Genomic DNA, 15,074 nt, shown 5'->3' with positions numbered 1-15,074 from the left:
GCCCAAAGCACATCTGCCAGATGGTCACTCCATTTTCCTCCATACTCATGCTTCATTTTCTTAAGGATTTTTAATATTACCTTGTTAGTAGCTTCAGCTTGGCCGTTTCCTTATGGGTAGTATGGGGTAGATCTTCCCTGCTTGATGTGGTATGCTTCAGTTAATCCCTTCACATCTTTGTTTATAAATGGGGTTCCATTGTCACTGATAAGTCTTCTGGGGATCCCGAACCTTGTAATGATGTGGTCTCGAATGAAATTTGCTACAGCTGCTCCAGTAGCTTTTTTCAAAGGAATTGCCTCTACCCATTTTGTAAAGTACTCCGTGGCTGCCAGGATCCATATATAACCATTGGATGGAGGGTTTATGGGCCCTATGAGATCGAGCCCCCAAGTATGAAAAGGCCATGGTGTCGTCATATCCTGTAGGACATTTGGGTGAGTGTAAATCGCATCCCCGAGGACTTGGCAAGCATGACATGTTTTGACCAGCTCCTCAGAGTCTCTTTTCATCGTTGGCCAGTAATACCCCAACAACAGTAACTGCTTGTGCAGCCTTCTCTTCCCTGGGTGACTTCCGCAATCCCCAGAGTGCACCTCTCTGACTACTTCTCTAGCTTCCTTTGGTCCCAGGCATCTGAGGGGATCCCCGTGGTATCCTTTTTTGAACAAAATGTCGTTCTGCAAGAAATACCTGCACGCTAGTTTCTTGAGCTTATGGGCCAGTTCTTTGTCGGTTGGCAGGATACCCTGAGCCAAGTATCCTATGAAAGGAACCCGCCAATCTTCCGTAACAAACACAGCGTAGCTTTCTTCTTTATCGATTGCCAAACGACATTCCTTACATTTCCCCTGTATGCCTGCTGCTTCCTTGTCCATATCTGGCAAGTAATACCCCATGCGTTGCATCCTCCTGTATAGGCTGACTTTTTCTGCAACTCCACATGTTTGGGCGTGTAATTCTTCTAATTTCAACTTTCCTTCCTTCTCGGCGATACATCTGGACAGTATTCCTCCTGGCAGTCTTCTGTACAATTCTCCTTCTATCTGAGTGTAATCCATTAGCTCTTTGATGTTCCCTCTAGGGTTTACCTCTTTCATCCTTTCTTTGACTTCGTCCCTCCAATCCCACTGTTTGGATTCCCCTGGGTACATCCCTTGGAGGATCCTCACAATAGAATGTTCCTGCCTTCCTATTTTTATCAGTGTATCTCTCCCATCAAATGGTATTTGGGATCCCAGGGTGGCGAGAGCATCTGCAAACCTGTTTTCACTTCTTTGAGTGTATTCTATGCTGAAGGTTTGAAATTCCATCTCCAGTCTCTGTGCCCAAGTCCTGTAGGCTGCTAAACTTTGCTCCCGTAGTGCAAAGTCACCTTTCACTTGGGAGACTACCAGATTAGAATCTCCCAACACTCTCATATGTTTCACTCCTATGCTGAGTGCTATAGCCAACCCAGTCAAGTATGCCTCATACTCAGCTGCATTATTAGAGCATGAGAAATCAAGCTTGAAAGACAAGGGGATGACATCTCCATTTTCACAGCTTAGCATAATTCCTACTCCATTTGAAGTTGCTGTAGCTGACCCGTCAAACCTCATAGTCCATTTCTTCCCTGGGATCTCCATCACTGCTACCTCACCAGGGATTTCTTCGCTCAGCGGGCCTTCTTCCTTCCCTGGGAATTGAGCTAGCAAATCTGCTATGGCCTGGCTCTTTACAGCCTTGGGAGTTCTTGTGCCTATATCATATTGTGAGAGCAATACTAGCCATTGTGCCATCCTTCCCGTGAAGAGGGGCTGGTGCAGGAGTGCTTTTATGGGGTGGGACTTGGTTACCAAGAGGATTTGGTGAGCTGAGAAGTACCTCTTCAACCTTTGGGAGGCATAAACGATTACTAGGCAGGCTTTCTCTATTCTGGGGTACCTGGTCTCGGTATCCTTGAGTGTTCTGCTTACATAATATATGGGCTGCTCATTTCCTTGGTCATCTTCTTGTGCCAGCAAAGCTCCTATTGCCTGAAAGTTTGATGCTAAGTATAGCAACAGAGGTCGCCCACGTACTGGTGCCTGGAGGGTGGGCAGATGGTTCATAATGCTCTGAATTCTTTGAAAAGCTTCCTGCTGCTCTGTTCCCCAGGTGAATTCATTTCCCTTTTTCAGTAATTTTGATAAGCCTGCCGTAGCTGAGGCTAAACCAGGCACAAACCTCCTGATATAGGAGACTCTTCCCAGGAAGCTTTTGAGTTCTCTAACAGTAGTTGGTCTTCTCATCGTGGCAATAGCTGTGGCCTTGGCTGGATCCACGCTTATGCCTTTGTGATGTACCAGGAACCCAAGGAACTTTCCAGCAGACACTCCAAAGGCGCACTTCATGGGGTTCATACGTAACTTGTATTTCCTGCATCTTTCAAAGACCTGCTCAAGTACTTGGAAATGTCCTGTTCTGGTTTTCGACTTGACCACAATATCGTCTACATAATCTTCCATCTCCTCATGCATCATGTCATGGAAAATGGCTGTCATGGTCCGTTGATACGTAGCCCCCGCATTTTTGAGGCCAAAGGGCATTACAGTGTAGTAAAAGTTCCCAATCGGAGTTCTGAATGCCGTCTTCTCTGCATCTTTGGCTGCCATGCGAATTTGATTGTACCCACTGTACCCATCCATAAATGAGAACATTGAGCTTCCTGCAGCTGAATCTACAAGGAGATCGATATTGGGCAAGGGGAACTCATCTTTAGGACATGCCTTGTTCAAGTTGCGAAAGTCCACACAGCAGCGGATTTGACCATTCTTCTTCTTCACAGGTACAATGTTGGAAAGCCATTTTGGGTGTTGGATGGGTTTGATAAAACCAGCTGTTAGTAATTTCTTGACTTCTTGGACTATTTGAGCTTCTACCTCAGTGTGGAAGACCCTGGCTGGTTGGACTACTGGCCTCACCCCTGGTTCCACATTAAGAGAATGGACTACCAATTCCGGGTCTAGACCAGGCATCTCATCATAAGTCCATGCAAACACATCTCTGAATTTTGAAGTAAGGTTACCAGTTGTTCTCTTTCTTGAGCCACCAATTGACTGCTAATGAAAACAGGTTTCCGGGATCCTGGTTCTGTTCCCAGGTCTACTTCCTTCAGTTCTTCCTCGGGCTGAATCTGGGCCTCCTTAACTGGTTCTTCTGGGATTTCTTCTTGGGCCATCATGCAGCTTGGTGGTCCGGGACCTTCCTGCACAATGCATTCGGGTCCCGCGCACCTTCACAAACGATAAATTAGTCTTCCCCCAAGTTCCCGCACCACCACACATTCTCGGGATCCTGAAGAGCTGGGCTCCCTCTTTTGTCTTTTTCTTTCTAAAAGGTTTCTCAGGTCACGGGTGCCCCTTCCTCCTTCTTCTTCTTCTAGGATAGGTGCCCCCGGGGTCCCCGGGGTGGGGTTCTCATCATCTGGCTCCAACTCATCATAAAACATCGTTTCTGCAAAGTTTACTTCTCCCTGGCTGAAAGGATTATGATTGGCAGGGATCCTTATGGGCCTCCCATTCAGTCTCCCTTTAATGCATTGATGGAACGTGGATGGAATAAGGCGATGTTTATGAAGCCACGGGCGTCCCAGCAGCACGTGATAAGAAACTTCTGCATTAATCACATGAAACCTTGTCAAAGCTACTATTGGCCCTACCCTTAAGGCTAGCTGCACGTATCCTTCTGTTGCTTCCACCGATCCTCCAAATCCTGTTATCTCCATGGGGGTCCCCAGGATCCTTCTGTCAGCTAAGCCAACAGCTTCCAAGGTACTCAAAACTATGAGGTTGAGTGATGCCCCTGTATCCACCAGTGCTCTTCTGACTTGAACACCGTTTATGGTGGCCATTAGATAAAGGGGTCTACGGTGGTCTGGGTGCTCAATCTCTATGTCCTCATCAGTGAAAGTTATTGCATTGGTTGTCTCCAGGAAAGCTCGACTAGTATGTGACTCAGCTGTAAAACATTCCATCCCTGAATCTGCTGCTATACTCATGAGAGACTCTGTGGCTACTCTTCTTGCTTCTGGTCCGAATCCTAGTTGATTGAATAGTGACCTGAACTTAGGATTCTTCTGGAGGGTCTTAACTGTACTCGGGTGGAAGGATCCTTCAGATTCTCCTGCCTCTGCTGGGTTCCCATGTATTACTACTGCTACCACCCCTTTTTCTTTGTGGTTAGGTAAGGGGTTCCTCTGCACTTCTGGTTCCTTCTGAGTGAGTTCCAAGGTTCCTTCCCTCAACTTTTTGTGGAAGAGCCTGCGAAGGGTCCAGCAGTCCTTGGTGGAGTGCTTCACATAATTATGGATTCTGCAAAATAAAGGATTCTTCCTTTCTTCCTCGGTTGGTGGCCTGGACACAGTGAATGGCCTGACAACCCCATCTCCAATCCATTTGTCTAGGACATGGCTTAGCTCCTCAGCTGTGCATGGGATCACTGGTGGTTCCTCAAACACCTTCCCATCTGGTCTCTTCCTTTTCTCTCCTGCTGATGCTGTCATAGCTTGGGACGCGGGCAGCCTTTTTGTTCTCATAGTTTGCGCTGTCCTTCTGGTTCTCTGTAGCAGGTCAGCAAACTGTGTGATACATAAATTTTCAAGGTTGAGCCTGTAATCAAAAAGCATGTTGGCTACACAGGTTTCCACGAGCTCCTTTTCTTCATGGTCTCCATAGCAGTCTAGAGACACATCTTCGAATCTTTTAATAAACTGAACAGGATCTTCTCCAGGTCTCTGCCTCACCATCTGCAGGTTCTGGAAAGTGATTTTGTCTTCACCAGGGTAATATTTGGCGCAAAATTTTTCCATCATCTCATCCCAGGTCTTGATGGACCCGGGTCTCAGCGTGGTGTACCAGGTGTATGCCCTATCTACCAAAGATTTGGCAAATTTCCTTAGACATAATTCTTTGTCTCCTGCATAGGGGCCCATAGTGTGGACAAACCTGCTCACATGTTCCACGGCGCTTCCATTCCTCCCATCGAAAGGATGGAACTTTGGGGGTTCGTATCCCTTAGGATATGGTTTGCCAAGGAGTTCTAGAGGGAATGGGGGATCCCGAGAGAATTGCTTGGGGATCCCTGAGAGTTTTTCCCTTTCTTGCTCCAGGAGGGCATTGACGTCTGCCAGTGTCAAATACTGAGGGTTGGCTCTTCCTCCTACTGCTGACCCTCCTTCTGGCTGGGTCCCATCTTGGTGGCCAGTAGGGGGAATGTTGTCTCTGACTTCCTGTGTCCTGCCTTCTTTGAGAAGACGAACTTCTTGCTCCAAATCCTTTAACATTGCTGTCATCCTGGCCATTAGCTCTGGTTCCTGTCTTGCGTGTCTTTGTTCCGACACAACCTCCTGTTCCACCAAGGGTATCCCACCTCCTTGCCTGGAGACTTCCTCGTTTTCTCCTACAGGCTCAGAGGCCGTAGGTGGCACATTGGTTCCTTTGCTGTTTCTTTGTCTTGGAGGCATTCTCTGTGAAGGGATCGTTTCTTCCTTCTTCTTTGCCCAGTCCCCAGCGGAGTCGCCAAAATGTGAGAGTGCTTTTTTCGGGATACTCAGGCCCAAGGATCCCGAGCCTGAATGAAAAGGAAAGGATTTGGTGGACTGGGCCTTGACTCACCGCAGCTAAATGGCTGTTTAAGAATCAAGTGAATGCAGAGAAATACTCCTGACAAAAAAGATGACAAACAAGGATATCGAGGAGTGCCAAAAATTAACAACGTGAGCTCAGAAAGAAAAGAAAAGCAGGGTTAGCAAGACGATAAAAAAAAATACTGTAAGGATCCTGGGAATTATGAAACAGTATTTCATTAAAGCATTATCTGTTTGATTACAACAAGCTTACTAGGACGTGATACAAGGTCCAATCGAGCTCAAAAATTGCAGCCTTGAATGGCTATTTCAGCCTTCAAAACTTGCGAAGTTTGATTCTCGTTGGATTCGAGTATGTGCCATAGTTGCTTTTTTTCAGGATATCGGGAAGCAATGTTTGTTTTCCCTTAGTATTCTCTTTCTGCCTGGACTTTCTGATAAATTTTCTAGGGAATCTCTTCTTTCTATTGTTCCTTTCTTTTCTTTCTCGCTGCCTTCTTCACAGCCCATCCTCTCCTTTTATAGTGGAGTTTTTCTGGGCGTCTTGGGAAACCGTTGGTTCCCCTGTTTTGGTCTTTTGCAAACAGAGTATGTTCTGTCCTCATCATCTCGGTAAGTCCCCTTTTCCGTTTTCTCTCATTCTTTTCTTCTCTTGGTTTTGATTCCTTCGAAAGCTTCTGGTTGGCCATCCTCTTTGGGATGTGCTGAGGTATGCCCTTCTCGGCATCCTCACTTCTGGCGTCTTTTACCTTTCTGTTTCTTTCCTATTTGGGCAGAATCCTGTTCTGCCCTTTTGAAATTGTTTTGTTATAATTCTTCTTCCTTGTCTTGGTTCCCCGACGCCTTTTCTGTCTGTGCCATGAAGGGTTGCTTGCGTTCTTTTGTTTTTCTTGTTTTCTTTTTCTGTCTTCTTTCTATCGATCTGTCCTGGTCTTCTTTTTCTTTGCGCTTATTGATGGTGCCTGAGGATCCTTGCGTCTTATACTTTGCTGTGATGTTCTCTCTCTTTTTTCTTTGGTTGCTTTTCCTTTTCTAGGCTTCGGGATCCTCAGGGCCTTTCGTATAATCCCTTTGGACTTGGTCTGCGTTTTCTTTTTTTTTTGGGCTTAACTCACTTTTTCTTGGGCTTAGCTTATTCTTTCTTGGGCTTATTTTACTGTGATTTTTTAGACCTCAACACACTTAACACTCCTCCTCAAGATGAACTATAAATGTTGAGTAAGTTCATCTTGGATAAAAGGAAGCAGAATTGTTTATATCCGTGTGCCTTTGTGAAGAAATTAGCAATCTGGTGTCTAGTAGGTACATGGAATGTCTTAATCACTCCATCTTAAATTTTGTCTTGAATAAAATGGTATTCAACCTCTATATGATTTGTGCGTTCATGAAACACTGGATTTGCAACAATATATAGGGCTGCCTTACTATCACAATACAAAGAGACTGGATGATTGTAATCTAAGCCAAAAGTTTTAAGCAAGGCCAACAACCAAACAATCTCACTTGTGACAGTAGCCATTGCTCTGCTGATGATCTGGACATCACTTGTTGCTTTTTACATTTCCAGGATATGAGAGACTCATCAAGGAAAACATAGAACCCTAAAACTAACCTTCTGGTGTCTAGACAAGCTACCTAGTCAGCATCACAGTAGGCTTTGAGTCTCAATTCTGAATTTATAGATAGGTTTAAGCCTTGTCCTGGTGTCTTCTTTAGGCACTTAAGCACTTTATAGGCTGCTTGTAGATGTGGAACTTTAGGGGAACTCATAAACTGACTTAGTTTATGCACTGAGTAACAGATGTCAGGCCTGGTGAGAGTTAAATAGAGTAGCTTGCCTTTAATTCTTCTATATAAGGATGGATCTGGAACATCCTCTCCCATTGAGCCCCTAAACTTGGCTAATTGATCCATAGGCACATCAGCAAGTTTACTTGCTAGCAGACCTGTATCAGAAAGTAGCTCTAGAGTGAACTTCCTTTGACACAAACTAATGCCTTTCTCAATCCTTGCAACCTCAAGGCCTAAGAAATAGTTCAAGGTACCAAGATCCTTGAGCTTGAACTTGTCATCTAGAAAAACGTTGAAAGCATTGACTACCTCCACATTATTGCTAGCTATTAGAATGTCATCCAGGTAGACTAGTAAGATGAGAATTGAACCCTTGCTGACCTTAGTGAAGACAGAATAGTCTGATTTAGATTGAATAAAACCATGATCAAGAAGAGTGGATGAGAGCTTAGCAAACCACTACCTGATTGCCTGCTTCAAGCCATAAAGAGACTTTGTGAGGTTGCACACCTCCCCCTTGCTGCCAAATCTAGGAGGAGGAACCATAAACACCTCCTCATTCAAATCCCCATGCAAGAAAGCATTATTGACATCCAATTGAGAGAGATGCCAACCATACACAGTAGCCACAGCCAAACGAGTTCTAACAGTCACAAATTTTACCACAGGAGAGAAAGTTTCATAGAAATCAATACCCTTAGTCTGAGTGAAGCCCTTAGCAACAAGTCTAGCCTTGTATCTCTCAATAGAACCATCAGCTTTAAGCTTAATCTTGTACACCCAAGTCTAATTTACCTGAAGTGCATCAATCTTAGCCTTCACGGCAACTTGCCACAAGGGATCAGGCAAAGCTTCAACATATGAAGTAGGTTCCTTAGCAACAGACAAGGCAACAGTAAAGGCCCTATGTGCATTAGACAATTTAGAATAAGAGAGAGTAGAGGAAAGTGGATAAAGGATACCTGGACTGTCAGGAAAAATGGAATCATGGGAAGGTATGAGGGAAGCTGAAGCCAAATTGCAATGATGATCAGGAATGTATGCAGAAGCTAAATTGCAATGATAATCATGAAGGTATGAGGGAGGTTTATGAGACCTATTAGACCTTCTAACAATAGGTAAATAAGGTAAGGGAGAGCAATAACAGAAGGTTCAGGTGGCACAGCAATAACAGGTGGAGAAGAATCCAAAACATGATGAACAAGATCTGGAAACTCATTAGGAGGTACAACAGTGTCAACAGGATAGAAAGGAAGAGAAAATTCAAAAATAGAAGGAATGGACTCTGGAAGTGAAGGTTGACGGGGAAAAACATTGTGAGAAGTGGAAGTAGGACTAGGGGCAGATTTAGACAGCCAATGCTTAAAAGGAAAGATAGATTCTTTGAAAATGACATCTCTAGAAAGAAAAACAGATTTATTGGACAAATCATACAACTTATACCCTTTGGTTCCAAAAGGATAGCTAAGAAATATGCATGCCTTTGCTCTAAGATCAAACTTGAATCTGTTCCTAGTTAAAGTAGAGGCATAGCATAAGCAACCAAAGGATCTAAGATGATGGTAAGATGGAGAATGACCCAAAAGTTTCTGATAAGGAATGAGATTACCTAGAAGAGGACTAGGAAGTCTGTTTATAAGATATGTGGCTGTAAGAACACAATTCCCCCAGAATTTTAAACGTAAGTTTGCGTGAAATCTCAAGGCTCTTGCAACATTCAACAAATGCTGATGTTTTCTTTCAACAACAACATTTTTTTGTGGTGTTTCAACACAAGACAGTTGGTGTAAGATGCCCTTGGAAGCATAAAATGAAAAAAGAGCAAATTCAGGATCATTATTAGTCCTAATCACCTTAATGGAAACCTGGAATTGATTAGGAATCATTTGAAAGAAAGTCTGAACTAAGGAAGAAGCATCAAATTTATGTTTCATTAAATAAACCCAAGTATATCTACTATGATCATCAACCAAAGTAAGAAAGTATCTTTAGCCATTCAATGAAGGGGTAGAATAAGGTCCCCAAATATCAGCATGGATCAAATCAAAGCAAGATAAAGAAACACTTGTAGACTTAGGAAAAGGCAATTTGTGTTACTTAGCTAAAGGACATACATAACAATCAAAGGAATTGCTATTATTACATGAAATCAAATCAGGTAGAATAGAATTTAACAAAGCTGATCTTTGTGAAGAGGGGTGACCCAATCTGTAATGCCACAATCTAACAACATTATTGGAAGCAACAACAGCATGAGAAGAGTCAAGATTACAAGCATTGACACTTTTATTACAAAGAAAGGATGGCAATCTGGATAAAACCTCTAAAACAGAAGATGGTAAGGTGATGGAATCAGTGCACTGTAAAGTATACAGTCCCCCATGTCTCTTACCCAACCCAATCATCTTCCAATGCTATAAGTCCTGAAGAAAACAATAATGAGAAAGGAAAATACAGTAGCAAGAAGGATTTTGGGTCAGTTTACTTATAAAAATAAGATTGAAAGAAAAACTAGGAATGCAAAGGACATGCTCTAGAGTTAGAGTTGCTGAAACTTTAATAGTTCCAATGTGAGACACCTTAACCATGTCACCATTAGGAAGTCTAACTAAAATCTAAACAAAAGATGTAATAGAAGTAAAGAAATGAATGGAGTGCACCATGTGGTCAGTTGCACCACTATCAAGAATCCAGTCATAGGAACTAATATGAGTGGTGTTGACACTTGAAGAAAAGACAGAATGCTCAAGAGAAGTGGTAAAACAGATAGGAACTAATATGAGAGGTATTGACACTTGAAGAAAAGATAGAATGCTCAAGAGAAGTGGTAAAACAGATACCTGATAATTCTTGGGCTTGAACATCCACTAAAGGTTGAGTAATGATGGTAGCAACATGATGAGTATTGTCCAAATATGCCTCTAGTGGAGCTTGAGAGCCAAAGTGACACTGAGAATTCAACAATCCAACCAATTGTTGATATTTAGCCTTGGTGAGTGTGACAGGTTCACTAGCATGATCTTCAGTAGCAATGTCATTGTTTGCAAAGGATTGACCACCCTTGTTCTTGAATTTATACCCAGGAGGATAACCATGCAACTTGTAACACTTGTCAACAACATGTCCCATGGCTCCACAATGAGTGCATTATGGTCTGCCATTCTTGGACTTAGTAAAATTCTTGGTATTACCAAACTTGGATCCTAGAGCTGCCAAAGCTGCTGATGTATCAACCAAGACTTTCTTCCTAGCTCCCACCTTTCTCTACTTTTCATCTTGAAGCAAAAGAGAGAATACTTTGCACAAGGGAGGCACAGGCTCCATAAGAAGAATCTGTCCTCTAACAGCAGCATAAGTCTCATTCATTTAGTCCCATCAGAAAAGACATGGTACAATCCTCAATTTGATGACCACATGTACATGTCCTATGATTGGAAAACTCATCCCAAAGTCCCTTAAATTTGGTGTAGTATGCATTTAAATCTTCTTGGGTCAAAGAACTAATCTCTTTTCTTAATTCAAAGATTGTAGGTGCATTTCCTTGGCCATATCTGTACTACAAGTCAAGCCACACATCTCTAGCAGTCTTGAAATAAACTATGCTTGGTTGTAAGTCCTTAGAAATAGAATTAAACAACCAAGCTAAGACTGTGCTGTTGCATTTATTCCATGCTGTGTAATACAGATGATCAATAGATTAAGGCTTAGGAATAGAATTGTCAATGAAACCCAATTTGGTTTTGGCATCCAAAGAAATAAGGATTGCCCTACTCCAGGTGTTATAATTTTCCTCAGTGAGAGGTTGAACCACCAAAGAAACACCTGGGTTATCACCACTAGATAGAAAATAGGGACTAGAGGTGTTTTCCCAAGGCTGGACAATAGAAGTGGTAGCACTAGAGGTACTTTCAGGTCATACTTAGTGCAGTATTATAAAAAATGATAAAGATTCAAAGTCCCAAGCAAGAATTAGCAAACAAAGAAAACAAGAATTGATTTTCTAGAGAATTCTTCAAGAAACGAATAATGAATTCTGTGAAATGATGTAAAAACTAGATCAAATCAAGATGCAATTCACAATCTTGATGAAATCACAACAGAAAGTTGTAGATTGGGAATTGAAACCCTAAGATCAAAGATTTCAATTTCAACTATAAGCAAGAAAATCAAGATCAAGATTTCAATATGCTAAAGAAATCAAGACCTAGAAGATGATGGCCTTAATGCAAGAATCAACAGAAACACAGTGAAGAGAATTTCTAATTGATCTGAAAGAACCACTAAGGAATCAAGGACAAACGTAATTGAACTAGGAAGAATCAGAGAATACCAGACTTGAATGATCTCTAAACTAGTTCAGCTTTGATACCATATTGAATCACATACAAGCTTCGAAGGTTCAAAAATGGAGGAAATGAAAACTCAGAGAGAGAGAGAAAGAACAATGTGAAACTTGTAAAATGAATTCATTGAATAAATTATCATGCTCTGTTCTCTTATATAGTGAGAACAGAGGCGGGAAGAGTAACAGAAAATAACTAACTAATGAACTATCCAATACAAACTAGACACATGGATTAGACCTATAACCAACCTAGCTAACTCATTAATCTATACAATATAAACGACAACCGTTTATCACTAACTATACTATGCTACTATAGTTTACTCCTATATGTACAGAATACAAGTAATAGATACAACTACTGATATGTACAACCTCTATCACTTAACATAAAACAATATTTTTAATAGGAACTTGTGTATGTGTGTGTGTGTGTGTCATATAATAAACTAAATGCAACAGACTATATCTAAGAAAACAGAATTAATAGTTTTATGCCACCATTAAGAATTTTACCTTCTCTATTGTAGCATGGTTTTGATGAATATTTTAGAGTGACTGGATTTACAACAACTGGTTAATGATTGAAAATAGAGCATTGAACGAGTGACTTCCTTTTATAATGAAATTCGTGTAGTGTAACAATAATGATACAATAAAATTCTTGTAGTGTAGCAATAATCTGAATAGAACTAGCAGCTCCCTTTTACAATAAAATCAAGCACATAAAGTATAAAAGTCCATTAAACCATGAATTGAAACAAAGGAACAAAAACCGAACACTACAACCTAGTCCTAAAGAGTCTTAAAAAGAATAGTTTAAGATCTGAATTTTTTTTTTTTTGAATCCTCAAGGTGCCGGTTATTTCTCTCCTGCTAAATGCACCACATCAAATAACAAGGGACAACCATGCAAATAGCACCATTCCAATTTACAGCAATACCCATAATCAAAATGAACGACATCAAGACATCTCAAGCTTGGCATTTACTCAAAAGCCAAGAATTCGGCTCGTGATTTGTCATAAAGTGGCTTAATCCTTTCTTGTCATTTTTGCTTGCTCAACTTTATATAATCTGCCACCTTGAAAAATCTAGGCGCCATTTTCACGGGCCATTTAGGATCTATGACTGTGACCTCTCACATGTACTCCTTTGTAGTCATCACCAACTTATGGTAGATGACCTAGTCAGGTTGCCTCTAGAAAAAAAAAAAAAAAAAAAAAAAAAAAAAAAAAAAAAAAAAAAAAAAACCTAGTTAGTTTGATGTTCAGTTTCATCCTTGAGTTTTTTTTTTTTTTTTTTTTTTTTTTTTTTTTTTTTTTAATGATAAATGGCAGAATTAAGTAATAATAGTATTTTAGTTACTTAAATTGTTGAGAATGAAGTCATGAACCACCTTACAAAAATGTTTTTGACATTGTTATTGTAAGGTTGAAGTTATTCAATCATGTGTTGACTTTATTTCGTGCCAAATTTGCTTGTAATTTAGCCATTAGATACCCTGTATTTAGGTGGAAATTATGTAAGGGTAGTGTGTGAGAGAGAGTGTGAAGAAAACTCAAGATGTGTGCACTCAAGAAGAGTCTCGCGACTGGATCTCATGACTGGCAAGTTACCAAAGGTGGCACACTTGTGAAGCATGTAGGGGAGTTGAAGGGTCACGACAGCTGGTGCACTACTGGACAAAACTTTCAGTCTGGCTAGGCAGTTAGCTCATAACTCAAACTCACGAGGTCGAGTCGCTAGAATGCCGTTTGTTGCAAAATGACTTTTCGCATTCCTCATACACCCTACTATAAATACCCTTATACTCACGAAATGTAGAAAGCTTCTAGAGAGAATTTTGAGATAGAAACTATAGAGAAAAACAAGATTGACTCATCCACAATATTTACCATTTGATTCTTCAAATTCCTCTCCTCTCACCCTCTCCATTGACATATCCTTGAGAGGTACATTTAGCCAAATCCTTATCTCACCATACTCGTATTAGTGAAGAGGTATTTTGAGCTTGGGAAGCAGTTTAGAAGGGACCAATTCATTTTGGTTGATGCAATGGGCAATTGCAGGATCCGGTAATTTAGAGAAGAGAAGGTTTGGCATAAACCTATTAGAGCAAGAAGCTTGGAGGGCTTAGGTGCACTAGGTAGATTAGGCTTGGAAGGTCTTCTGCTATTCATGTATCCCAACTATATTCTCTAGTGGATTATTGACCGCTTGGAGAGTGGTGGAGAGATTTTTTGCCAAATACTTCGATTTCCTCTTCAACTACACATCGTGGTGTTATCTTTGTGTTTGCATCTCTCTTCTCATACTCTTTATCATTTAATTGCTGCTGTGTTTGTGATTAATTATGGTTTAGAGTGTTTTTCCAATTTGGGTTTAGCCTATATTCATATTCCGCATATATATTGTTTGTTTATAAGTTTGTGTTGGTAATTTTAATTTGGAGGTCTAAACATTGGTGTTTTACACGCTATTTAAACTTTCAGCTATAATCCTTTCTAATAACCAAATAAAGACGACAAATACATACATAACATGATGGCTTTCGTAAAAATTAAAAAAAAAAAATACTATTACTTGTGGATAATAAAAATTATGGAAAGCCAAGTTAGTAGGTGAATTAATTATTTAGTGAGAAGTCACGTTAATTGATTTTTATTCTACATTTTACAAATGCTTAAAACACAATGGGGAATATTCACTTAAAAATAAAGTGGAAATTTTCAAATTCCAAAACTTAGTTCCAACTACTAATAAGAGCCTTATGCCCAAAGATGTCCATGAATTGGTCATCAAAGGTGAAGAACTTCAAAAAAATTATATTCAAGAAAATAAAATTAACCTGCATATCAAAATAACAAATAAATTGATTGCCCATTTTCTCTTGAAAAGAACATGTGCAAGCTCCATCATTTAAGTGATCCTCAAATCTCAATAAACCCATTTATCTCACTTTTCCAACTTCAACAATCATACAAACCCCTCCAGAATTCCATTTTTTTAAAAAAGAGAAAAATAAAGGTAGTACCTAAGTTTGAAGAATGTTCTTAACCTCCATTAGCATAGGACTAGGGGACCGTGATTGTACCACCAACCGCACCATTCTTCTTATTTCTCTTCCTCCTAACCTTTCTACATGTATTAGGAATTCTAGAATAAGAAAAAATGATTACTCAGTTAAACTTCTTTACCCATTAAATTTGTTTACCCATCATTGGATTATATATGAAACACATGAACATAAAATGACATGCCATTAAATAAAATTGACAATAATTTAAAAATATGAAAATTCCATGCATTCAAATAAGAAACTCAGCT

At 40.5% G+C, this 15,074-nt stretch overlaps 1 long non-coding RNA gene across 1 annotated transcript in view; it reads right to left on the bottom strand.

Moving 5' to 3' along the window:
* Nucleotides 1-12,617, bottom strand: part of LOC126707498 (uncharacterized) — a 52,801-nt gene extending 40,184 nt beyond the window's left edge. Inside the window, exon 1 of the long non-coding RNA XR_007648978.1 lies at nucleotides 12,534-12,617. This is a non-coding gene — a long non-coding RNA (uncharacterized LOC126707498). The remainder of the gene's footprint in view (nucleotides 1-12,533) is intronic.
* Nucleotides 12,618-15,074: the final 2,457 nt, after the last annotated feature.

This window comes from Quercus robur, chromosome 11 (assembly GCF_932294415.1).
Source record: "Quercus robur chromosome 11, dhQueRobu3.1, whole genome shotgun sequence".
Taxonomy (NCBI): Eukaryota; Viridiplantae; Streptophyta; class Magnoliopsida; order Fagales; family Fagaceae; genus Quercus; species Quercus robur.
The sequence above is the reverse complement of the archived record's forward strand: the minus strand, read 5'-3'. Positions and strand labels throughout refer to the sequence as shown.